The sequence below is a fragment of the Panthera leo genome, chromosome A3 (assembly GCF_018350215.1).
Source record: "Panthera leo isolate Ple1 chromosome A3, P.leo_Ple1_pat1.1, whole genome shotgun sequence".
Taxonomy (NCBI): domain Eukaryota; kingdom Metazoa; phylum Chordata; class Mammalia; order Carnivora; family Felidae; genus Panthera; species Panthera leo.
Window position 1 is genome coordinate 64,970,199 of NC_056681.1, and position 25,576 is coordinate 64,995,774.

Here is a 25,576-nt window from a genome sequence, read left to right on the forward strand (position 1 = left end):
TCCTCCCCAAATTGTAAAAACTAGGTTCCCTGTCCATATTTCCAGTAATAAGCATTAAGGATACATTTTGTCTCCCCAAATTCACATACATATACTCATATGTGGCCACACATACAGCCATATATGAAACATCTTCCGGTCCATTAAAACTGTGGACAGTACATTTTTCCCAATTACACCTGAGGCTGACAACACCAGCACAGAATCCATATTCATGTACTTCCACAGGTGAAGCATTAATATAGTAAGGCAAGGTTCCCTTTTGTTTGCCTCTGTCCCCTGCCTCTGTATTACTGTGGCTCAGCCTAGGAGCTCCACAGAATCTGAAACAATTATTCCGTACCTAGCTTTCTGTAGTGGGAGTGAAGACAGGGTTCCCAAACTCCATCCTCTACATCACTTTTATCCCCAGGTCCTTTTTTATTTTTATCTAGAGTATTTATCATCTACTACACACGGGTTTGTTGTGTGTGTGTGTGTTTGTGTGTTTAAAATATATAAATTTATATTTATATTTCATTCACTTCTATATCCTGGCACACAATAGGTGCTCAATCCTACTACTGTTTTAGTTTGCATTTCCTTGAGCACTGGTTTAGTTGAGGATCTCTTTGTGTGTTTGCTAGCCAGTTAGACTTTCCTCTGTATTCCCACTTCCTAACACTATGCTCCTTAGCACATGGTGCAGACTCAATAAATTACAACTTAAAGGCATAAAGGAAGGAACAATCAAGAGCCAATTTCTGGCAGTTTTGCTTTTGGATTCTTCTTGATGAAGCTGGGAATTTGGTTTAAGAAAAAGAGTTGCCTTAAAATAAAAGGAGATGCCAGTGACTAGAGATTGTTTAAGGGCATTACAGCAGTACAACCCACATTCATATTATGGGAAAACTGTCCTAGCAAGCACCAATCAACAGCACGCTCAGGTGAAATCCGAAAATGAAATCTGAGATGCCCTAACATGGCATGTTAAGGCTAACCATGGTCACAGGGTCTCTCATTCCAAGCCACCAAATCCTCTGGTGAACAGTTTCTGGTATGTTTCTAGGTCAAAAACAGTTCTTGTTAACTCATAGACTAATCTCTGAGGCTATTAATTAGAAAAGCTTAAGTCTTTCTTCTCTTGGCAACTGAATTAAACTTACGCTTCTGCCATTTTGAACATAAGCTAAAGTACAGCATCCTGTCACACAATAAAAGAAGACCAAGGAAGCTAAGAGATTTGACCTAGAATGTAAAAAAATCTTTACAAAGTCCTGACTTGCCAGCTCCCAGGTCAAGATTTCTGAGACTCATTCATAGGACTCCATTTACCATGGACGATCTCATCACCAGGATGAATAAAAATGGACTTAGGCACCTTTACCAGAAAGGAAGGTCAAAGAGCAAACTTTGATACAGGTACATAACCTTGATATCGCTAATAGGTTTGGGGACAAAATAACTTTTTTTTAGGTTTATTTATATTTTGGAGGGGGGGGCAGAGTGTGAGCAGGGGAGGAGCAGAGAGAGAGGGAGACACAGAATTCGAAGTAGGCTCCAGGCTCTGTGCTGTCAGCACAGGGCCCAATGCGGGGCTTGAACTCATGAACTGTGACATCATGACCTGAGCCGAAGTCAGATGCTTAACTGACTGAGCCACCCAGGCACCCTGGGGACAAAATACTTTTGATATGAAAATATGTTATATTTACACACAATTTTTTCGTTAAGACTCAATGTAGTATTTTCCCAAGATATCTCTGTCACTGCAGAATTGGGCAGAATCAAGCCCATTTGATCCACAGAATAACTGGGCCATGGACAAGGGTTAGGTCATAGAGTTAAAGAAAATACAAATTGGAGAATTCCAGAATTTAGAAGAGGGATACAGATGTTACTAAGGAAAGAATTCTAGGATATAAGAACTAAACACTGGTCCTTATAGGATCAGCTACACAAGCAGGTAAGAGCACAAATAACTCATGGTATTCATTTCTCAAACCACTAAGAGGAATACTCTGATGGAGTACATCTCAGTTAGAACTGACAATTTTAAATAAATTTGACTTTTAAAGTGAATTAGAAATTTACTTCCACTTTATATGAAAGCTTTTCTTCTTTATGTCCCTTCCCTTTTATAATATTCTAACAAAACTTCTTTCTTTCCCTTTGAAGCAGGGGTGTCTCTTGGTTCATAAGAGATGGTTTATAAATAACACCTACTATTTTGAACAGAAAATTTCAAGAGGCAACCCAATTCCGTCATTCCAACTGGAAGAAGTAGTAAGTTTCACTCTTTTTAAAAGTCACATTGATCCAGGTCACACTTAACTTTATCATTAATTACTGTGGCAGACAGACCCCAAGGAGACCCTCCAGAGAGATTCACCTCCTGGTGATCACTCCTTGTATAATCCCCTCACCTTGAGTGTGAGCTTCCAAGCAGTGGAATATGACAGAGGTGACAGGATGCCACTCTTGTGATCAAGTTACCTAACAGGGGAAACGTGATTTTCCTAATTTCTTGATGAAGTAAGCAGTCATATTGAAGAAGCCCATGTGGCAAGGAACTGTGGGTGGCCTCTAGAACCTGAAAGTGGTCTCTAGCCAGCAGCCAGCAAAAAGCTGAAGCCCTCAATCATACAACTGGGAAATGAATTCTGCCAACAACCTGAATGAGCTTGAAAGTGAAGCTTAGAAGTGCCTTGAATGGACTGAAAAGCAAGCAAATAAAAAACAAACTTTCTAATGCTTATAAAAACCTATTCATTTATTCATTCAATGAGTGTTATAAATTATTTGAGTGTCTGCTTTGTATTTGGCCTTGTTCTAATTAATAAGATTACAGCAGCAAACAGGATGAAAACTTAAGTAAACAAATAAAAATTATAATTATAATGTGATAAATGCTATAAGGGAAATAGGGTAACATGATAGTCACAGAGAATGGAGGTGGCTACGTGAATGATTTGGGATTGACTCTTTGAAGAAATACAGTAAAACAGACACTTAAAGAATGAGAAGGAGCCAGCCATGCAAAGAGCCAGAGAAAGAACATTCTAGGCTGAAAAAACAAACGCAAAAGCCCTAAGAAGGGAATTGTGCTAAATGTTCACAAAACTGAAAGGAGGCAGTGTGGCTAGGACATAATGGGCAAAAGGAAAAGTGGTCAGAGATAAAGCAGACAAGGGTCTGACAGGTCCCATGGCAAGGAGTCTGAATTTTATTCTTTTTACAGTGGGGACAGAGACAGGATCTAACACACATTTGCAAAAAAGCATGCTGTATAAAATGGACTGAAAACAGACAGAAGTGGAAACAGGGAGTCCTGGTAAGAGGCTTTTTCAGTATACCTAGACTGTGGTCTAGAGTCAGGAGGTTGGAGTGGAAAAAAGGAGAAGCAGTCAATTTTGGGAGATGATGAAGCAAAAGAAAGGATCAAGGATTTTAATAAAAATAAATTTTTAATGAGGATAGGTTTGTGGCTCTACTAACTGGGTGGATGGTGATGTCATTAATCGAAAATAGGGAAAGATGGCAGAGATTCACTTAATGGTTTCCATCTTAAATCTGGGGAAGGTAGGGAGAGTTAGCAGACAGAGGCCAAGAGTTCTTTTCTAGACAAGTCTATTTATTAGACTTCCAAACTGAAAAGTCAGGTTGGCAGCTAAATATATGGGATCTGGAGCTCAAGGGAGAGATGTATGGGGAAGCAATCCAGGTATGAACATAATAAACATCTAAAACCTGGGGAGGGAGGCAAAGTGTAGGGAAAGGCTCGAGCAGCAACAAGTGACAGAGGTGGAAGTGTGCACTGTAAGCAGCTATAAAAATGAAAAACTGAATACAATTCTTTTGCAGTTGCTATTTGCAAATAATTCTGAAATTCACCTAAAAACTACACTGGTTTATACTGAGTGTTCCCTCCAGAATCCTTTTTATGAACACCTAGTAATTTTCATTGGATGAGACACTTAACCTTTAATGATAGATATTCCATAAGTAAATGATCATGACAGGACTGAATTGTCAAGTGAGAATTCATAATTTGGTTCGGGTGTTACCACCATGAAGGGGCAAAATACAAAGGGCTGCAGAGAAGCTATATACTAAGCTGTCAAAGTTCTTCAAGTTCCTTGTACAAGAAAAATCCATTTTTTTAGTAATAACACCAGAAAATATTTATATTGGGTGTTAATAAATGTCTGGAATTTTATACTGCTAACTTAATTCATCTTCACACCCCTGTGGTTGTTATTATTGTTGTATAATTAGCTCCATTTTGCCTAAGAGTAAAGAGGCACAGAGCAGTTAAGCAAGTTGCCCAAGGTCACACTGCCAGGGTGTAGCTGAATGCAATGGGTCTATTGCTGGAGCCCAAGCTTTTGAACACAATGCCATTCTCTGTTTCTCAGAAGTGAAGTGGTATCATTTGATCTAATGATGCTAATTCCAGCTCTCTTGCTTGGGTTGCAAAGAAAACCCACTGACTTTACCTATTTTTTTTTTTTATGGGAAAGTTTTGTAACAACCAGGAACACATTTTTTGTTTACAAGGTAATATTTTCTATTCATTCATAAGGCTTACCATAACTAAAAATATTCTGACAAAATAGGTATGCTTTTAAAATTCTGTATCACATTGTTCTTATTACAAATCTGATGTAAATGGTGACAGTGTCTATGTAATGACAAAAAAAAAAAAAAGAAAAGAAAAGAAAAGAAAGAAAAAAAAAGGAGATTTGTGAAGAAAGTACAGTCCTTGTTTTGACAGGGTACTAGTCTTTTCTCTTATAAAACTATAATTTACTTTCTCCTGTTCCCTTTCCCTCTAATTTTTCTATCCTTCTGTCAATAAGAAAAATCAATTATGGCATTTTGACACACTGAAAATAATTATGATTTGCCACCTAACCAGCTCAGCTATGAATGACAGATACTTTTTCTTTTTCTCAAGGGAAACTTGACTGCTTTGAGACATTTCCATTTCTGGGTTTTTGTTTGTTTTTATTTATTTTGAGAGAGAGAGAGAGAGAGCGCGCGCAGAGAGAGCGCACAAACACGAACCAGTGGGAGAGGGGCAGAGAGAGAGAGAGATAGGTGCAGAGGATCCAAAGTTGGCTCTGTACTGACAGCAGACAGCCCGATGCAGGGCTCGAACTCAGGAACCATGAGATCATGACCTAAGTCAAAGTCAGGCACTTAACCAACTGAACCACCCAGGTGCCCCGGGACATTTTCATTTATGGTTGGTTCCTTCACAGCAGCAGAACAATAAGTATGGAGGTTAGGACATAAGTATGTTCATGTCAGAGTCAGAAGAAAAGGAGTTATGTCCCTTCTATTGGTGGTTTTCCTTCTTTCTCCTTTTGGGTAACTATCAGTCCTGATAAGTTCTAAACAATTACATTTTTTTAAATGTAAAAAGCAAATTATTTCATGGCTACCTCCCTTTTTTTGGCAAATAGTACAAGAGAAAAGAATGATGGCCAAAGGTCTTCAGGACCTATGCTCCCGTTTCTCCTAAGTTAAGTAAATTCCCATATTAGACTATATTCCAATAGAAGGCCTTCTATTACAATAACTTCTCAAAACTTTTAGGACTGGAAAGTCTTACAGGAGGTCATAGTATAACCTTTCAATTCACAGATGAGAACATCTGTACACAGATATTGGCTACAGTGATTGAAGTTAGGACTGTCTTCATGTGCTCTTATACCTTCTACCATGAACAAGGAATACAACCCAAGTTTTCTCAGTTTGGTTTTTCTATAGCCGCATTTCAAAAGACAACAAATTTTCCTTTATTCACCAAACATCTGAGGACACAAAAGAAGGCAAAGTCAAAAATTACTAACTGCAGGGAACCTGGGTGGCTCAGTCAGTTGAGCATCTGACTTCAGCTCAGGTCACAATCTCCCGGTTCGTGAGCCCCACATCAGGCTCACTGCTGTCAGTGCAGAGCCTGTTTTGGATCCTCTCTCCCCATCTCTGCCTCTCCCCTGCCTGTGTTCTCTCTCTCTCCAAAATGAATAAATGTTTTAAAAAAAAATTACTAACTGCAATACAGTATGATGAAGTACAATGGTTCCCAAATGTCAGTTCATGACAAACTTTTTAGTGGTCAATTGCAAAATGAGAAAAAGAACAATGTCAAAGTTTTTCGACGAGATGAATTTATTCAATTTAAAGAACTGTCCTGTACTATATAATTATGACACTCCTGCTATTTTGGTACTAAAACAGTCCTTTAATTTTTCCCTGTTATGTGGGGGGAAAAAAATCCCAGAAATATATCACTCTCCATAACCCTACTATATTAGCTATCTACTGCTGTGTAACAAAATACCCCAAAATCTAGCAGCTTAAAACAACAAACATTTATTATCTCAGTTTCTATGGGTCAGGAATCCAGGAGCAGGTTAGCTGGATGGTTCTAGCTCTCATGAGGCTGCAGTCAAATTGTCAGCTGGGGCTGAAATCATCTGAAGATCTGAGTGGGTTGAAAAATGTTTTTCCAAGATGGCTCACTCGCATCATGGTTGGCTGATGGCCTGAGCTCCTCAAATGCTGTTGGCCACAGGCCTCAGGTCCTCTCCATATAGGTCTCTCCTAGGGCTGCTCACGACATGGAAGTTGGCTTCCCTCCAGTGAGTGATCCAAGAGAATGAAAGCATCCAAGACAGAACCACAATGACTTTTGTAACTTAAATCTCAGAAGGGATATGCCATTACTTCTGTCATTGTCTACTGGTCACAAAGACCAGTACAATGTGGGAAGGGACTATATCAGAGTGTTAATACCACAAGGTAGGGATTACTTTAAACCATTTTGGAGACTGGCTACCAGGACCACATTATTTATTTATTTATTTATTTATTTTAAGTTATTTTACTAGACCACAAAATCAAATCTGAAAACTTTTGCAATAGAAAGGACATAAAAGTTAAAAGATTACTCTTCTAGTTACTGAAAAATTAAGTCACTTGATTTTCTTGCCTAGGTTTCTTTAGAAAATAAGGGGGTTGGATTTGATAGTTTCTTAAATACTTTCCAGTGCTAACACACTACAATTCTACACTAGGGATGATGATGATGGTGATGATGATGATTAAGATGACAATGAAGACAAATTTGATAACTTGCCCAGGTTCACTAGGCTAATAACTGATGAAGCCAAAATTTGAACTCAGGAAATTCGACTGTATAGCCTATGCTATATATCTTAACCTTTGGAAATAAGTGAAAATGAAAGACAGTGAGAAACACTAAACAAGTTAAGTAACATCTTGCTACCTTACTCTCTCATCCACTGCAAAAGGGAGAAAATAATCTCATTCCATCCTTACTAAGTATCTCATAAATACTAATTAGCTATTTTATTATAACTTACTTAGGACAACGTAATATAAGGGCCCACTTCAAGAAACCTGTCTTCATAACAACTTGTAATATAATAATGCTTTCTGTAATACGAAATTTCCATTGTAAAATGAACATGCTTGCTATATTGTTAGGGTATCACCTCCAGATGACTTTGGTAAAAAATACCCATAGTCAAGGAAAGCTTCTATGCAGGCTTGGAGAGGGGGAGGGGGGTGGTGGTAGTAATTTTTAATTTTTAATCTTGGTATTTTTCTCTCCTTTTTCTTTCTTCTTCTTCCTAAGCACTACTTTTAATTTCCCTTGAAAACTTTATAATAGCTGACTTTTTAATAAATCATTTTTCGTTAATGTTTTTTAAGAAAATATGACAATCACTACGCAGATAAACAAAAGACCATACTATAATGGTTTAATATTATTTATCCTTCTCTTTAAAAAATACATATACATACACATTTATGCTCATTGGCATCATATTCATGATAGTTTCAATTATGTTTTTTCTAGATGTCTTCTGAATGTACTTCTTCGTCCCCCAAATATTAATACTCTTTTTCACCAAAATTAGAAACCACTGAGCGAACGCCATTGGTATCAATAACAAGGAAAATCTGTGACTGTAGCTGCTCAGTGCTCAGTAAAGGCAATCTTCTGGCATGAAACAAGGCCAGAAGTCAGTTAAAAAGAATGATGCAAAATTTCTTAAAAACCTCGCCAGAGAATGAACATGAAAAATAGAGGGCAAAATAACATTGTCAAATTTGCTTTCCATTTTAGAACTCAAGGCAAGACAAAAGTCTCCTTGGGAATAGTAGACAATGTTTCCATTGCTTTTCACTAATATGGCAGAAAAAAATTAATGTTTCAGGCATTCAAGAGTGACAATTGTCTTTCAGACAGTTGGAAAGGACTTGAAAAAAACATTTGTTGGAATAAATGGAATGTGCCTTGGCTTCTGTGGTCAAAATTTCTGGGACTCAGCTGAAACAAGATTCTGGCTTAAGACTTATATGGTTTTCATCACCCTATAAACATTAACATTATTGATGCAGATCTGTCGCTTGAAATATTTTACCCATATCCTCCACTGCAAGGAATTTTCTTTTTACCCATTCATCTCTAGTGACAAATTTGTGGCACTTACAAATTTAAAAGGCTGTCAAAATCTAATAATGAAACCTTGGGGGGAGTCATATGGGGGCACAGATCAGAAAGAACCAAAATTAATTTCAGAGGATTTACTACATAGGTTAGGGGTCACCATAAGGTGAATTTCACTCTACAATGTGAAATCTACAGAAGCAATACCTTCCCAGAAGCAAAGAAGTGGTAGAAAAGGAAGTAGTGCTAGTCAAGGCATGGAACAAAGTGAGAAACTCGTTACAGAAAGCAATGCATAGACAGCATAGAAAACCACATGTCGTCAGTGACTTGAAACCATGCCATACTTGTTTTAATAATGGCTAGTTCTAAAAATCAGATATACTTTTCAACCATTGATAGCTCACCTGGGAAACTATCCATCTTAACAGGAATTGAATTTAAAGGCTTGAGTTCTACAAATCTTCCCTAGAAAGTGTAACAAAAATAGAAAGATAATTTAAAAAGACAAAAAGGCTGGGACTGTCCCCCCTGCCTAAACCTCCATGGTACCTGGTACTAGAGAAAGTCCAGTGGCTAGGAACATGTGTTCCTCAAGGCCTTAGTCTAGGTGTCTTGAGGAAGGAAAGTCAGAAGGAAGAGGCTGCAGGCTGGTACATCACGCAGAGGACACAGATGAGGAAGGCGCTCATGAACCAGGCGGAACCTCTGGAGAAGCTCTGGCCTGGGGTACGCCAGAGACCATACTGGAATAAGACCTGGGGCATTCATTCTGAGTCAGACTATAAAACAGTTGCCTTCTGTGAGAGGTAAAAATTAACGTGCCAGGACTCTCGGCAGGCTGATTTCACATAAAAAGGAGATGGTTCAGGACAGCACACCATGGAAAAAGGAGCCCGGTGCGTAAGACAATCAATCCTGATAGAAATCTGAGGTGGGGAATCAGGTCGCTACTTCATAAATGCTCCTAATGTTGGAACCGCAAGTCCAGAGACCACAGTCCTTTCTACCATGCCAGGGATGGGCTGGTGGTCTCCCAACTACACATGCTGAGAGAGAAGAACAGGAGTGTAGACAAAAAACTCTGCCACACCCTGCCACGACTGAGTCTTTCTAGCCCTTACTCACACCAGGGGAGAGGCGAATCCTTCCCTCACCTTTAAAGCTAAAATCTCACAGACCTAAGGATTGGAAATCCTTTACCCTTGCCTGAGTTCTCAAGTCTGAGGTCTGGCCGTTTGCAATTCTTCTGTACAGTGCCCAGATGCAGAAGGCTGGAAGGCAACAGACGCTGCTCAGAAGGTCTGGTGAGCGTGCTGGTCAGATCGTTAAGACTGCTTGCTGCACCCCCTGTTTTAGTTTCCTAGGGCTGTCGCGACAAATTGCCTTACACTAGGTAGCTTAAAACAACAGAAATGTACTCTCTCACAGCTGTGGAGCCTAGAAGTCCACCATCTCTGAGCGAGAACCCGCTCCACTGCACTCTCCTAGCTTTTGGTACTGTTGGCAGTCCTTGGTATTCCTTGGCTTCCACTTATATTCACTCCAATCCCTATCTCATCTTCTCATAGTGTTCTTTTCTCTGTGTGTGTGTTTTCTCATACAGACACCAGTCATTGGATTAGGGTGAGCCCTAATCCAGTATGGCTTTATTTTAATTATATCTATAAAGACCCTATTTCCAGGTAAGACCATGTTCTGAGGATCTGGGTAGCTATGAATTTGGGGGGCACATTAGTCAACCCAGTATACCTCCAAATTCACCACAAGCAGCATCCAAAACATTTATTCCACCTATACAGCAAATATTTATTTTATCTTCCCTCACCAAAGAGGAAAAAAAATGTAGGATTCTTCACTAAGGAAACTAAAAAGGCCCCAGGGAAAAAGTCTTCTGAAATGTGGCATGTAGACATTGCCCAGTTAAAGAACGGACACCTCTCCTCAAGAGATCACAATAAAGCAAACTACTTGCATATAGCAAAGCTCCATCTGGCCTCATATGGCCATATTCTTAAATAGGAAGAGATCACCATGGCTCTCTTAAAAACTGAAAAAGTCTCCATTTCAAGGAATATCAAGATAACAGAAGAACAAAACAAACAAAAAAAGCAGGAGAAACAGAGATAGAGGGGGAAATCCCTCTGGTTTGCATTCTTAGGAAAATAAAAGAAAATGTTGTAGCTAAAAATAAAAACAAACAAGAAATAATACCATAAGAAAGGAATTACAGATCAAGAGATCATTTTTTAGAAATTAAAGTTAAGATTGAGGCGGGCACCTGTTGGGATGAGCACTGGGTGTTGTATGGAAACCAATTTGACAATAAATTTCATATTAAAAAAAAAGATTACCAAAATGATATATTCAAAATAAAATGATTAGAAGGTAAAGTTGAGGGCTGGCCCAGCACAACAATGACAAAATTCAAAGGCTGAAAATTTCAGAAAAGAGAGACAGATTCCACCTAAGATGGTCCTTATCTACCTTAGCAAAGTTAGAGAAAACACAGGACAATAAATCAAATGCATAGCACAAGGTATTTTAACAGAGCCAAATGACATCTTCAGATTATAAAAGATACAAGTGTCTAGCCCAAGGAATGAAAAGAGACAAGCACCTAGGCATATAAAGGAAAATGGAAAAACAACAACAACAACAACAACAAAACTTCCAGGGATGTGAAAAACAGGTCCCCCTCAAAGGAATGAGAATCGGATCACCACCAATACCACTGCATGATAGAAAGTGATAGAATGGAAGCAACAAAATCTTGGAGGGAAAATTATTTTCAACCTAAAATTCTGCACCCAGGGAAACTATTATTCAAGTGTGAGAGTCAAATGCCTTTTTGACATGCACAAAGTCAAAGCATTTACCTCTTACACACCTCCAAACAGTTATCTGTCAATGGTAGGGTTTTACTTACTGCTTTTTCCTCTTTTCAAACCTTCCACGTACTACTAGTGTAATAAATGCTTTGTGTTTGCTGAATGAAGGAGAGTTTAAAGCAGAGGTCACTTCTTTTTTTCCTTTTCCCATCACTTGTAAACAATTTGAAAATGGCATGTCACAGTTCCTAAACGGGATTCAGAGATCAGAGTCACGTGACTTAACCCTCATGAGATTATTAAAAACTTTGGAAAGCATTATTTTGTTCTATATAAACCAATTTTCTCCCTCTACACAGAATCCCCAAATTGGTCTCTTTCGTCAAAAGAAAACCAAATGGTAAAACAAAGCATATATGTGAAATAATAGGCATTAGGTATACAGAGGTATGAAAGCTATGTACCAAAGTATTTACCAGAGAGCCTTGTTTTTAGTTAGATACTTACGACATGGGTATGTAATGTTCCTGAATATGCTACGTAACAGGGACTGAACATATAAGAATTGCATATTTGAAATCAACATAATTTTATATTAAGAAACAGGTATTCAATTCTTTAGTATAGAAAATGACATTTATACCAAGTTTTCATTGTAAATGCCAGTATTTCCTCTCTATATCTTAACATACAGTGTACAGTTACAAACTAAAAATGAAGTAACATGGTTTATTGTTTAACAGAAGTATAAAGAATACTACCAAAACCCTTTTCTCTTTTCATTTGTGACATGCATAAACAAGAATGGCAACTGTAACCAAGTCCTCTCTTCAATAACATAAGCAGCATGGTTACAGATGCCCAGCGATGCTCAATTATATTAATTATGCATACAACTTAACTATTAAGAGCACAGACTTTGAATCAAAGTAGACTTAGCTTCAAATCTTGGCTCTACTATTAACAGATTTTTAACCTTGTGAGCTTCAGTTGTTTCCTCGATAAAATGGAAGAAGAGATAGTGCCTGGCCTAACAATATGGTGAAGATTAGATTACATGGTTAATCTAAGTTTTATTATAAGCCTGGCACAGAATAAGGGCTCAACAAATGCTAACTGCTATGATCAACATCACCACCACCACCACCACCACCATTCTCATCTGTTGGGCAGGCAAAACAAAACCCCAAAACTGGAATGGATCATTCTACTATTGAGAGAAGTATTCAGCATTAGGCACAGACCCTATACAAATACAATATATGCATCTCAGAGGCCTGGGAGGTTATACAAATCAGGCCAGGAATATGACGGAGATGGGTAAGGGCTGGTGGTTTCACGGGTGGTGTGTCCTTTCCAATCAAACTTAAAAATTATTTTAAAATTCCAGTGCTAGCTAAATGAAATCCTCTGCTGGTGGAATATGGCCCATAGGTAACTGGTTTTCACTGCCTGAACTAAAACCATTACTTAAGCTCTCAAGCTGCCCCTTAGAAAGATACCAGAAAACAGGATTCTAAGATTCCAATGTGTTGCTATGATTTTTTTCTAGGTTTCTCATTTTAATAAATCTTTTTTTTCCCCACAGAATAAGAGTTACATGTTTTAATTACAGCAAATTAGGAAAGTGTGCAGGTGCACAAAGGAGAAGAAAATGACACATACAATCTTATCACTGGGGAGCAACTGATCTTAATGTTTAGGGATTTTCCTTTTTCCTTCAACTTTTCCTAGGCATATTTTTCTTCTTGTAATACAAATACAAACCCAAGTTTTTGACTGAATATATGGACGTTTGATTTAAGATTCTTTGGAAACTTAACATTAAATAATTGTAGCTTATTCAGTTATATGGACACACTTCAGTAATCCAAAGTCTTTTTAAAAATCGAACATTTTCCTTTGCTTTCTCAGTATTTAATTATAGGTAATACTGTAAGAATATGTTTATGCATAAAATTTAAAAGTTAACTTACTTCTTTAGGACATAATCGCACCCCCCCCCCAAGAATTGGTCAAAATGAAAAAGGACATTTTAAAGTCCCTTGATAGATATTGTCCATCTGAACACTGAAATAGTTACATCAGTAACTAATCCCACAGAAAGATTAAGGAATGCCTTTTGGCTATCTGTTTGCCAACTATGAATCTATGGTATGTCTAACACATATGTTAAATTAAGATTCTGAAACTACTCCTTACACATCATCAAAAGAAATTAAAGTCCAGGGAAACATTAAAATTATCATCCTAGCAATATTTTCAACCAACATCAACCCTGAATTTCTTTTTGTTTCAGAAGTATAGGAATAAAAATTAAAACACCGCATCTTACTTACATCAACATTGTCACAGAGCCTACTGTAGAGTTCTAGCTCCCGCCGGGATGTGCTATGGAACCTAAAGTCTCTCTACCTAAGAGTAAAGCAGTAGCAATTCGCCAGCTACAGTTAATACAAACTGTATAATCATACCTGAGTCACCTATTTCAATGAAACTTGGAGGGGTAAAGCTGATCACTTCATAAAAGTGATCAGGGTCTTTAGTAATTAACGGTCTCAGTTCTCTAGGACAGGTGAAACCAGGTATCATGGTCAGGTTTAAGAGCCCCATATAACAAAACAAATAGTGCCCCAAAATCTGGAAGTGAAACCAGAGTTTTACATTTCCTAACAGGATAGCATGGGACCATACACACACCTAAGCACCAACAACAAAACAAAACAAAACAAAACAAAAAAACACAAAGGACTAGGATACTAAATTTTCTTACTCATCTCATGAGACTATTATACGGAAATCAAGTACAAGAACAGTGAGGCATTTGAAAAATTAAACGTCATTATCACTAGATGTTATAAATTGGTACATGTGGAAGCACTAATTATCAGTTAAGTTTAATATGAAGATACTGAATTCAAAGTTCCTTAAGGGCAGGGTTCACGTTCTTTGTGATTCCCATGGTTTATAGCACATTTGCTTTGAAATTGAGGGTATAATTATTTATTGAGTAAATGAATAAATAATATTAATAAACTGTATTTGATTAGTATTGTATGCAAAATGGCTTTCAAAATATTTTCACAGAACCATTGAATCTGTAAGTCCTGGTAGGAACATGTTTCCAAACATTTTAGATCCTCTATGCTGGAAGAAAACAATTATAATATTCCTAATTTTTTTGTGCTTTATAACATTAATTGTGAAGTAAGTTCCTCTCAGCACCGTATCTTAAAATAAAGCACTGCCCTTGTTCATTAGATGTTCAAGGGGGGAAGTAAGAGAATGACTATATATGCCAATTAAAGCAATTATAGAACAGAAAGATGTTGGGATGAATATCCATCAAGTTAGTTTTAGAACACATAAGAAGCATCAGAGTTTTGGAGGAAAAAAAAAAAAAAAGGCAAAACTGCCCTATCTTGGCTGAGTAGCACTATTAAATTCAGATGCAGGGTTCTATTTAGTTTGGACAGGTCCCAGCCACAGAACAAAGTCAGTCTGTCTTAGTACCATAACTGAATTCTACAAGTTAACAGCTTTTCATGAAAAGCTGCCATTTCAAAATGTCAATCAAATCTGAGCATAAGTGGGAACTCCTGCAGAAATAACCAGCTGCAGGTTTGAAAAACATTTTTCACTGAAAGTGGAAACACAAAAGATGTTTGAACGGGATCTCTTTTCATTCCTGTAACAGTAGACGGCCATTTTCACAACATCAAGGACAGAAAACAGAGGGCAAAATTGCAAATAATGTCTTGAAAGGGCTATTTGCAGGAGTGATGACTGATTCAAGTTACAAATGACAGAATTATTGGCAAATGGGAACTCATTAATATGAAATTGTTTGTTTCTCATTAACTGATCACAGTCTCAGACTATTCTTTTAATTGCACTTGAATGATTATACAATACAGAATGAAATGTAGCCTCAAGTTTTGACATTTACTTTCAACTTCTTTACAGAAATTGATAATGGTATCACCTGTCTTTATGAGTGTGGGGGAGGTCACCAATTATAGTTTATAATCAAATTTTAAAAAACATTATTTCACTTTTAGAATGTCAAAGACAGTAAAAATACCACGAGATCTCGCACCTTTCTTCCAAGAAAAAAATCCCTTCTAAGCAATGCTATAATAAGGTGAAACTACATAAGGGTAGCAAATATGATGTACTGTATGTGGAAAGGAGCTAGTACTTACTCAGGAACATGCACGTCAGAAAGTAAGACTCTGTAGAAGACCTGTCAGCACACTAGATTTTCAAAGGCATAAAGCAGCATACAGATTGACCAGAAAATAGCTTTTAAAAACTGTTGCACAATGGAAAGAGAGTGATGCAACACAAATGCCCTACAAACATTTTCTTTTTACATCACACACTTCCACAAATTATTTTTTTTCCCACTCATTGACAGCTAATAGGAGAATTTAATGTTCATAGAAATGATGACTCCTCTGAACACCAATGCAGTTGTCTGTGCAGGAGAGAGGATATTAACACTGATTTTCTTTTGTAGAAATGGTAGGGAAAGTCAAAACTGTAGTTTAAAAAGTACTACCTATACCATACATAAGGTTCTATTAGAATTTTCTGGGCTCCCAAGATTAACCAAATTTTATGTATTTGGAAGATTTGGAGAACCTGTTTGAGCTTTGTTTATATACTTATTATACCCCATATTGTTGACACTTAAATATGAAAACAAACAGGTGGTATTTAGAAATTAGACTCCAACTCCCAAATAAATGCTACAAACTATTTAAACCAAGAAGTGTTTTCATACTGGTATGACATAATTCAGGGATGCGAGAATCTGCTGTCTTATGTCTTTTTAAGTTCAACTTCCCTCATTTTCAGAAATTTAGTCTCTCTCTGTTTTGCTGACACAAAAACTGAAACACATCTCTCCCAAATGCAGATTTAATTTTAGTAGGTATGGTCTAATTAACATACTTAACTCTAGCCCAAATTGTGATTCTCTGGTTTCACACACCTATATCTACCTGGGAATTTCTCTTGGGCTTATAATCAACAACAGCAAAGACTCAAAATAAGCACCTAATACCATTCGTATATAAAATTAAGTAAGCAGAGATATAATAAGTCTCACTAATCTCCCTTAATCTTTTCAAAAGAGCCACAATTCAAGGTCAGCTATATACACACCAATCACATTCTCCATTACAGAGAAATAGTCTTCATTCTAATGTGAGTAAATGAATTCAGTTTTAATATGTGTTTCCAAATACGGGACAGTGAAGCCTTGGTGCAACAGCATCTTCTGCTCTACTTTAAGAACTTTTCATTTAGTGCTATAGCATTCATAGAGGTTCCTAAGAGAATACCCAATATTTAGTTCCAAATGCTTTTAATTCTTGCATTTGAACAGCTGTATGAAGTGGCAGAGCTTCTTAAAAAAGTTGGTGGGAGAGGGGGGCATGAGTTGGTTACCAGTTGTCACCCAAAGATAACAGTTACTTTTATGGGGGTATTACAAATGCAAATGGTTAATGCGGTATAAATTGTATACTAGATTTTAGTTAGAATGTCTAAAGCTATCACACAAGGCATTCATCTGTGTTCCCTGTTTATGGGAATGAAATATGTAGTCATTTGAAGTCCACAATATGTATACTGTGTTTGTAATAACTGTAGATTTTACAAGCACATTATTCTTTCCATTAGGATTAAAACCTCACCGAATAGCAATTTGTGAAAGAATTCTAGCAGGGCCCGGAGCCCAGAACTCTGACCTCTGATGAGATGCTTGGCAGCAACAAACTCTGGGTCTAGGCAAAACATCTGGTTTGAGTTAGACTTCCTGAAAAAATAGCCCCTGTACTGGGGAAACTGGTATTCACTCAGCTTTGTATATATACTTTGACTGACTTCAACACTGCTATAGGAAAAAAAAAAAAAAAAAGAGAGAGAGAGAGAGAGAGAGAAAGAAAGAAAGAAGAAAGACTCCACTAGAATACTTGTCAATCACAATAGACTCTTTGGTGGCCCCTCTAGAATGAAACTCTCTTATTAGCTAGAATAGTCTTTCTATCTTCCTTCCTTATTTCCACGTTATATCATATAGAGTGTATAGTAACTTCAAGATAAGTTAAAAATAAGTCCAAGTTTGCTATTAGCAAACACAATACATTACTTTTCTTTTAATCACTCCAGGGGAGAATCACCAGTTATTTTTAACTTCATTCTGTTTACATATATGGAGGGAAAAAAAATAAAACAACATTGTGAGGATTCCTATAAATTTGGTAAATATTAAAACTAAAACAAATTAAATAGCTTCTAACTAGTGTTATTTCTAAAAATGATAAACGTAGTAGCAATGTTTATGGGTAAGAAGTTCTTGGAGTTTCTGCAAATTTAATAAAAATCAAATCCAAAAATGATTCCTCTAGTGTGTGTGTGTGTGTGTGTGTGTGTGTGTGTGTGTGTTACAGACAAAAATCTTCTGGGTTAATATGCAAACACGACACAACAACTTGGAGACGGGACATTACTTAAAGGTTCTCCTGCCACTTTCATCTTCTGATTAGCAGGTTTAGTAGGACAAATGAGGAAATCCATCCACTGCAATTAACATAAGTCTCTAGGTTATTTAAACCCATCAAAAGGGGACATTAAATTATTCCGCATTCTTATATATACACAGAGTCTTTTGAAGCAGGGTTCTTATATATCAGACTGAAGACAATCCAAAACGATGAATGGTGCTTGCAAAAGAAAAGGGCAATATCTAGGTAAGCTGTTTACTATAGCCAAAAGGATGTAATATAATATTGTATATAAAATTAAAAGAAGCATAAAAACAGGATATTCCCATGTAGTACTCTCTGCCTTGACTACCATTTTCTTTGAGTTTCTAGTAAAAGCAAAAATGTAACCCAACCTATCCCACGTCAATGTGTAAGATTAAGGTTGAATGGGATGTGATTGGGAGCATGGTTCAGTTTGAAGGATCTGGAAAAGTTCTGTAAACCTCAGGTGGTGGTAAATTGCCATTTTACCTTTCTATACATCCCTTTAATTTAAGTATCACTTTCGTGAATAGAACTACAAACTCATTTAAGTTTAATCTTCTGACAGAGCAGTGTGGAACAGAACATAATAGCTGTACATCTCATTAAGTACAAGTTTGCTTTTCTACTAGTGGCATTGCTAAGGACTCTACTGAACAATTAACAGGTTATAAGACATCAATGTCACTCTCCAACAGGTATCAGCCATCGGCAAAACCCACTTCCACCATACTTTAGGGAGCTATTATTTATGCTCTGCTTATAGATTAAAAATAAAATCTTATTGACCAAACCCAAGCCAGCATGTGTTCAAAGTTCCTCAGAATCCTCCAGACACACACACACTTGTTTGTCGACTTGTCACAAATAGCACAAATAGTTTTTAACATCTGTCACAACTATTATTCAGCGGATTATAAGCTTTGTACTATCTCCATATGATACACTTTTTAAAAAGAGCACTCATTTCTACCACAAAGTCTTGTTAGTTCCATTCTAATTGAATCCACAAAATAATCATGGAAAGTGAAAGATTTTGCTTCTCTTAACACTGTTTCTTGTATCCATAATTCTTATAAATTTTAACATAACGTGCATTTGCCAGCTTTGAGTAAAGTACCACGTCGCTGAAACTCAGCCCTTCTTTTCTCCACACTCTTGCAACCTTTTTGTGTACGCGCCCCACATACAACCCTCTACACTTCTTAGCTCAATAGAAAAATAAATGTTTCTCTAAAAGGTGTTCATTTTGATACAAAATAAAAGTCAATAAAGGACATGACAAATTCTTCCCATTTAAATGTAATATTTTGAGAGAGTATATTATAAAATGCAATGCAGATTTATACCAGCAAATGCCTACCGGCACACGTTTACTTTTCTATCTCAAAACAAGGATAAACTAATCCTGTTGTATTCATTTCTGAAAGAAGGCAAAGGCATTTTTGTTAGAAGCTGTGTGAGAATGCACTCAGGATTATCATACATATTTATAGGTAATCGCACTGTAGGTATATGATGAGCGGCTTAGAAAGTTTTTAGAATAATGATTGCCTAAAATGCCTACATAAATTATTTTTGAAAGACTGCTTTCCCTTAAACCTGACTGCCTAACACTCTGTGTCTGAGTCAGAGCATAAGCATAAATGTATATGACTTGACACGTGCGATGGTTTAATTTTGTCTGATGATTAAACAGAAAGTCATTATCATAACTCTGAAGGCCACTCAGAGAAACCCTTTGAAGCACAGGGAAGGGGACTCCTCTGTCATCCTCCTTATGAAAGAAGTAGCAAGTAAAACACTTTTCTTCTTCATGCAGCTTTGGAATGTACATAGCTCACTCCTTGAGTACAGATCAAAAAAACTAACTGTAACAATGAATAAAATAATAAAAAATAACAGTGGTGATTTTGTATTATAGTAGTACCTTTACACTGGAATTAAACAGCAGATTTTCTTTCCAAAAGGCATAAAGAGCATTTCACTGCTAACCCCCTGCATTTTTGAAAGCTGTGGCCACAAAGGCACCTTTATAAAATAAGCCCCCACTTGTTAAAACTGTAACATTGCCACCATCACTAGAGTTTCACCTTAGTGACTTAAATAAATATAAATAAAGTAATAAACACTATATGTTTTATAGAGTTCTATGAACCAGAAAAAAAAAATCACCTTACAAAATAACCTCCTGGCAAATGCAAAAGAAAAGCTAAATTTGGTTTGCTCATATTTTCTGAGTTCCCAGAATATAAGAAGCAGCTAGGGGAAACCTAACTTATTTAACTGAAAGACTTTTGCTTATTTCATTTTCCACATTAGCCTTTATGGAAAGCAAAGGAAAAAAAAGTATTAAACAGGAAAGAATCAGAGAAAGGCAGTCATTAAAATAAAAAATATGTAGGGGGTTAAAACAAAATATCTTTCATAGTCTATGTTTTAAGATGACCTTGAAGAAAATCCGTCTACTGACTGATGTCGGACACCGAAAATAAGCTCTGTAAGAATCAGATATGATGGCTGATACTCTAGGCGGTAAAACGTCCAGCAAGTAAGCTACCTGCTTCGCTTCCCTAGCAATTAAGTGATGGTAAAACACCATGCTGCTGCTGTCTGGTGGTTGTTGTATAAACTGTTTTACCCAGAATTGAGGAACAGAAAATACTAATGACTACTATTGTTTCAGACTTGTTAATATACTAATGGAGATTTTGTAAGGTTTGAATGTAATTCTCCAGTCACCTGGATGATAGCAATAACAACAACACTTATTTTAAATGACTCCAAATTATATACAGTTGAGTCAATTTTAATTTGTTTTCATTTAAGGTCTTCTAAAGTTGAGGCCAGCATGCTGAAGAAAAATATTAAACTATGTATAACCCTGTGTCAACATATGATGCTACTGGGAATGGTAAGTGAATTAATTTTCCAAGGAAAATTAATTACTTATGACTTACAGTTGTAAAAGCAAACAACGTAACTCTGGATTAGGGCACATTTAATTTCTGTTTGTAGGAGCGATTAAATTAATTTCATATAATTCATGGTATGTAATGGAAAGCAGAACAAAAATGAAATTCTAGACAATGACTGACATAGAAAAATGTATATATTTATGAACCTGATCCAAAAATAAAGGTCATGGATATTAATCACTGGATAATAAAACAGCATTTTTAATGGCCCTGTAACAATGGATTTTTAGCATAGTTTTTAAGAAAACTTCTCCAAACAGAAATGTCTAATGGAGAAACAAAATAGAAAACTGTAATTACATCCTATAACATCTCTAAATCTCCTTCATCCCCCCCCAAAAAAAAACAGGCAGTTGGAATAAAGGATTTGCACTTCTTTTATTTATAACAATAATTTTTGTCCACATAGATTCGGGGGAGCTAAAACTCAATATACCATTAAGTGATTTTCTTAAAATTACAACTAAATTATCTTCCTAACACCCAAATAGTAAAGTGCTTCTAAAATGGATCATCTGTGATTCATTTGACTGAATTATGCACCTGAATACTGCTAAGACAACAGATTTCGGCTAACTAACGGATCCTAAGAATATATGCACAGCTGTACAAAGGAAAATATTCATTTTTTTACTCCATCATTTCTACCTGTCCCGATTAAGCTAGACATAATCTTTTAATTTTGGATTCCAACTTCATGGCACAGTCCAGGTGTTAAAATCAAGAATTAAATCTTGCCCTGATAGTAACTCCGATGAGTTTCAAGTAGCTATATGAAATGTCATTCTCATGATGTATTAAAAACACACACGAAATCAGAACATTTCATATTCTGGTAATAATCCTAAGTACTGACTATCCCTGGCCACCTGGTGGAAATCATTGTTAGACAAATTCCCACTGACGTTTGGGAGCATGGACTATGAGAGAGTAAGCATTTTGACATATTCTTTTAAAGGAAAGTAAAATATTTCTATGACTTTTGCTTTTAGGAAAGAATAGATGTGGGCTTCTGATGAAAGATACAGCATGAACCTTTAAAAAGATAGAAACAAAAACTATACACACGCAAAATATACATTTCCCCTCAAAATTTTACTTTTTACAAATTTTGAAGTATTCCCTTTTCCTGGTCACACCTTCTATCAAGAAGAGCACTTAGTATTCCCATATTATTTTATCTTTCAAGATAAATATTTATACAGGAAAAAATTAATTTATGTAACATTGCCTTTGAGACCGAAGAGAGAAAATTACTAAAAATATTCTAAATTCCATTATAATTTTAGACCTATTAAAGGAAGGAGAAGTTGTTACATTACTTTGGAATCTATGAAAATTAAAATTTGTGGAACTATAGTCTTCAAAAGGGATTTTTTTTTTTTGAAGTAACTGTACTATGAGAAGACTATGGACAGAAACTTTCATTCCAAAAGAAGCTGTGACTTAAGCACGATTAGGAAATGTTTTTGCTCTATTTTGAAGAGTAAAACTAAATGGAGCAATGGAAACGTCACCTTTCGGGCTTCTTTTCCTAAAACACAGGTTATCCTTATTTCAAAAAGGACCTCACTCAGCATAACCCAGACTGAAAAAGGGGTCTGTTTATAAAACTGTCCTAGATAGGTTCTCTTTAGGGTAGGAGGCACATCCAGCTTTGGTTCAACTAGTAAAGCTACCCAGGGGGCTGAAACATCACCTTGGACTCTCAGAGAACTGAAACTTGACTTTATTTCCTTTCATTTCTGGCTTCAACATCAGAACAGGATTTTGAAAAGACAGAAAAAAGAAGAGAATGGATAGGAGAACGAAACCATGTCCTTCTAGATCAGAACGAAATCAATCCTGCCACCCACATCTGTGCTGCTTAACTACACTCGTGAGAAGAACACTGAACGCTTTTCGGAATGGCAATAGAGTCTACGAGATGGACGGGCAAGACTTACGGTGACACTCCCTCCTTAGAAAACACACACACACACACACACACACACACACACACACACACACACACACAACACCCTCTACATTCCCTTGAGTTTGAAATGAATTTCATAAGTCTCTTCAGGCATCTTTCTTTTATTACAGCCCACATTCATATTTCAGTAGAACAACTACAAGGGAGTCACTAATTTTTTATCTAAACTATGACGTTTTGGCAAACGTTATATAACCAACTATAAATCCACAACAAGCCTCAAATACTAAAGAGCTGGTAATTATATGATGAGAAACAGCTTGATTATGGGAGAGGCAAGGCGGGCTGTCAACAAACAAACAGCTGTTTCTTATTGACAACCCATAACTAGATCGTGCATCCCAACAAACTAAGGAGTTTGTTTCTGTTGTTGCTGTTGTGTTTGTTTTTAACTATTCCACCCCCTTCCCCTCCCACGTCCAAAATACTGAGTCGATTTAAACATTAGATGCAAACCACAACAGAAGAATCGGATACACAAGGATAACAAGTAAAGCACTACAGACTTATAAAAAAAATTCTGTACGTAATAACTAACAGAAGTTTAAAGTGTACTTTCCAATTCAACTTCAAATGGCTATCTTTCCCTGTGCAACACGTCCTGTCATTACTATTTATAAGAGGCAGCTCCGGCAATGGGCCTGTTTCCTCATTCTTGGATTATGACCCAGCAATGCTGCCACTCTGATCCTTTGTTCTGGAAGCTTTCTCCGTAGCTTCTTCCATCCTCCCTTTTAGCAGCAGGGAATGAGCATGCTTAGATCTGCCAGTGTGAACTCTAAGGTCCATTGTAACTTGAAACTAAATGATTCTAGGAATACTTGATAAGCTTAGCGTATGAATCAATAATGGGAATAAAAAGAACCTTAACATCACAGGTTAAAAAAAAAATCCACAAACGTAAATGGAATCTTTATTTGATGTCCTTGTCATATGAAATAAAATCACTTTCACATTTGCACCTTCAGGCACTTTCATGTACTTTTTGTGTGTGAGGTTTTTTTTTTTTTTTAATACATATACATTATTTCCTTTTAACACCCTTTCAGAAAGCATATAGGTAACCTTATTTTATTTTCCAACAAGCCACGAAGAAGTAAAATTACTTTCCCAAAGTCACACAGCAAATGTAGCTAAACCAAGGTAAGATCACAGCTCCTTTTGCTGGTCCCCTGTGTTCTTTCCACTGAACCACAATGAAATGAGTTGGGAGGCCAGTGAAAATGTTCACGCAATTTCAGTGGTAGGCAGGTTCCCTATCCATATAGAAGCTTTACCTCTCTGGGAAATTTTGATTAAACACACCCTGCATTGTAACTACCCAATACAAGGAGGAGTATATGTCAATGGGCATACTTAATGCATCCCAGGTATGACTAACAAGTATTTTAATCTAGAATCCAACTTTCCTTTGCAAACTTAATGATAAACAGAGGATTTCTCCACAAGAAGATAGCTCCTATCTCTCTCACAACCACAGGGTTCCATTTTATTTAAAATCATGCTCTTACCATCTAGCAGATTGGGCTGGATATCTTCTGTATTCTGCTGCCATCAGTGGGTCTGTGCTCGGTTAATGCTACTCTGGGAACATGCCCGTAAATTTGTATTTTGAAAAATTCAAAGTTGCTTAAATTTGTCAACACATATCTGAGTAGGTTTCAAATCGTAAACGAGGGTAGACTCACTTTTTTAAAAGCCTGGTTGTATTTCACACCATATGAAGGGAGGGGCCCCGAGAAAAGGGACTAGGGAACAAACTACCTCTTCAAAAAACAGCTCACAGGAGGTTGGAAGGGAGAGGAGGAAAGAGGCACATAAGCAAAAGGACTCAGCAGGAGAAAATGCTGAGGAAGGCAGAGAAAAATGGAGGGCATGCTTGGAATTAAGGTTTCTCCATTAGCCATGCTTTTAAAATAACTGTTACGCTCTGTGTGTGTTTGTGATGGGCATTTAGGAGGGGAAGGCAGGGTAACAGACTTTTTAAAGCCAATTCTCAAGAATAATTTTAAAATTTCAATCTTTTAAAAAGTAACCAAACCGTTGTGAAGATAAATCCACTTTGAGCCCAGTAAAAGCTAGCTGACATGGTATCAAACGTAATGTCTCTGGGAATGTCCAAAACATAGTTTCATTCTCCTAGTGAGGAAGTCTCAAAAGTTTGAGAGCCCCAACCAACGTCACTAAAATGAAGTTTTGCCTACAAGCCAATTCCTTTTAAAATTAAATGTCTATCCCAGTCTGGGGCCGTGGATGATCATGGCTAATCACCGGGGCTGGAGCAGTCTCAGAGTGGACACATTCTCACCAGGACTGACTGCTCATGATGACTGAGTAATAACCTAACCAGGGGTGCAAGTGCCCCCTCTCAGTCTACCCTGTTTACATAAACCACAGGCCTGGACCTCCCTCCTCTACACTCTGTCTTGAAACTACACAAATAATGTTTCTCCTGGTCTTTACCAACTCTCCGGGGAAGTGCTATGAGGGAATGACATAATTTTTAGAGCAAATTGAGGACTCTGAAAAAATGTGGTGTGCCACTGCAAAGCAGCAGAAATAAAATAGAAAACTGATGGTCATCCATGGTCTTTCATGGAACCATGTAATATCCCAAATATAAAATGCTTTAATGAATTCTTATCAGTTAAAGGCCTTACTGATTTCCAAGACTTTGTTTGTGAATGGTTGGTACGTGGCGCATCTGGAAAATGAAGGGGGTCTTTCAAAAATATTGCCAGGAAGATGACCTATTTTCCACTCTTTCTCTAGGCAGGTTC

The 25,576-nt window shown here is 36.9% G+C and overlaps 1 protein-coding gene and 1 long non-coding RNA gene across 9 annotated transcripts in view; one reads left to right on the plus strand and one right to left on the minus strand.

Annotated features, from left to right (window-relative positions):
- Positions 1 to 25,576, minus strand: part of SRBD1 (S1 RNA binding domain 1) — a 204,855-nt gene that overhangs the window by 49,167 nt on the left and 130,112 nt on the right. The gene's annotated exons all lie outside the window — the stretch shown is intronic.
- Positions 1,686 to 23,763, plus strand: LOC122216005. Of its 2 annotated transcripts, none has more exons than XR_006200647.1 (5): positions 1,686 to 1,945; positions 2,158 to 2,265; positions 3,221 to 3,313; positions 20,670 to 20,754; positions 22,580 to 23,763. It is a non-coding gene; the product is annotated as an uncharacterized LOC122216005 (long non-coding RNA). The 2 variants fall into 2 exon arrangements; XR_006200648.1 differs by having other exon boundaries at positions 2,161 to 2,265.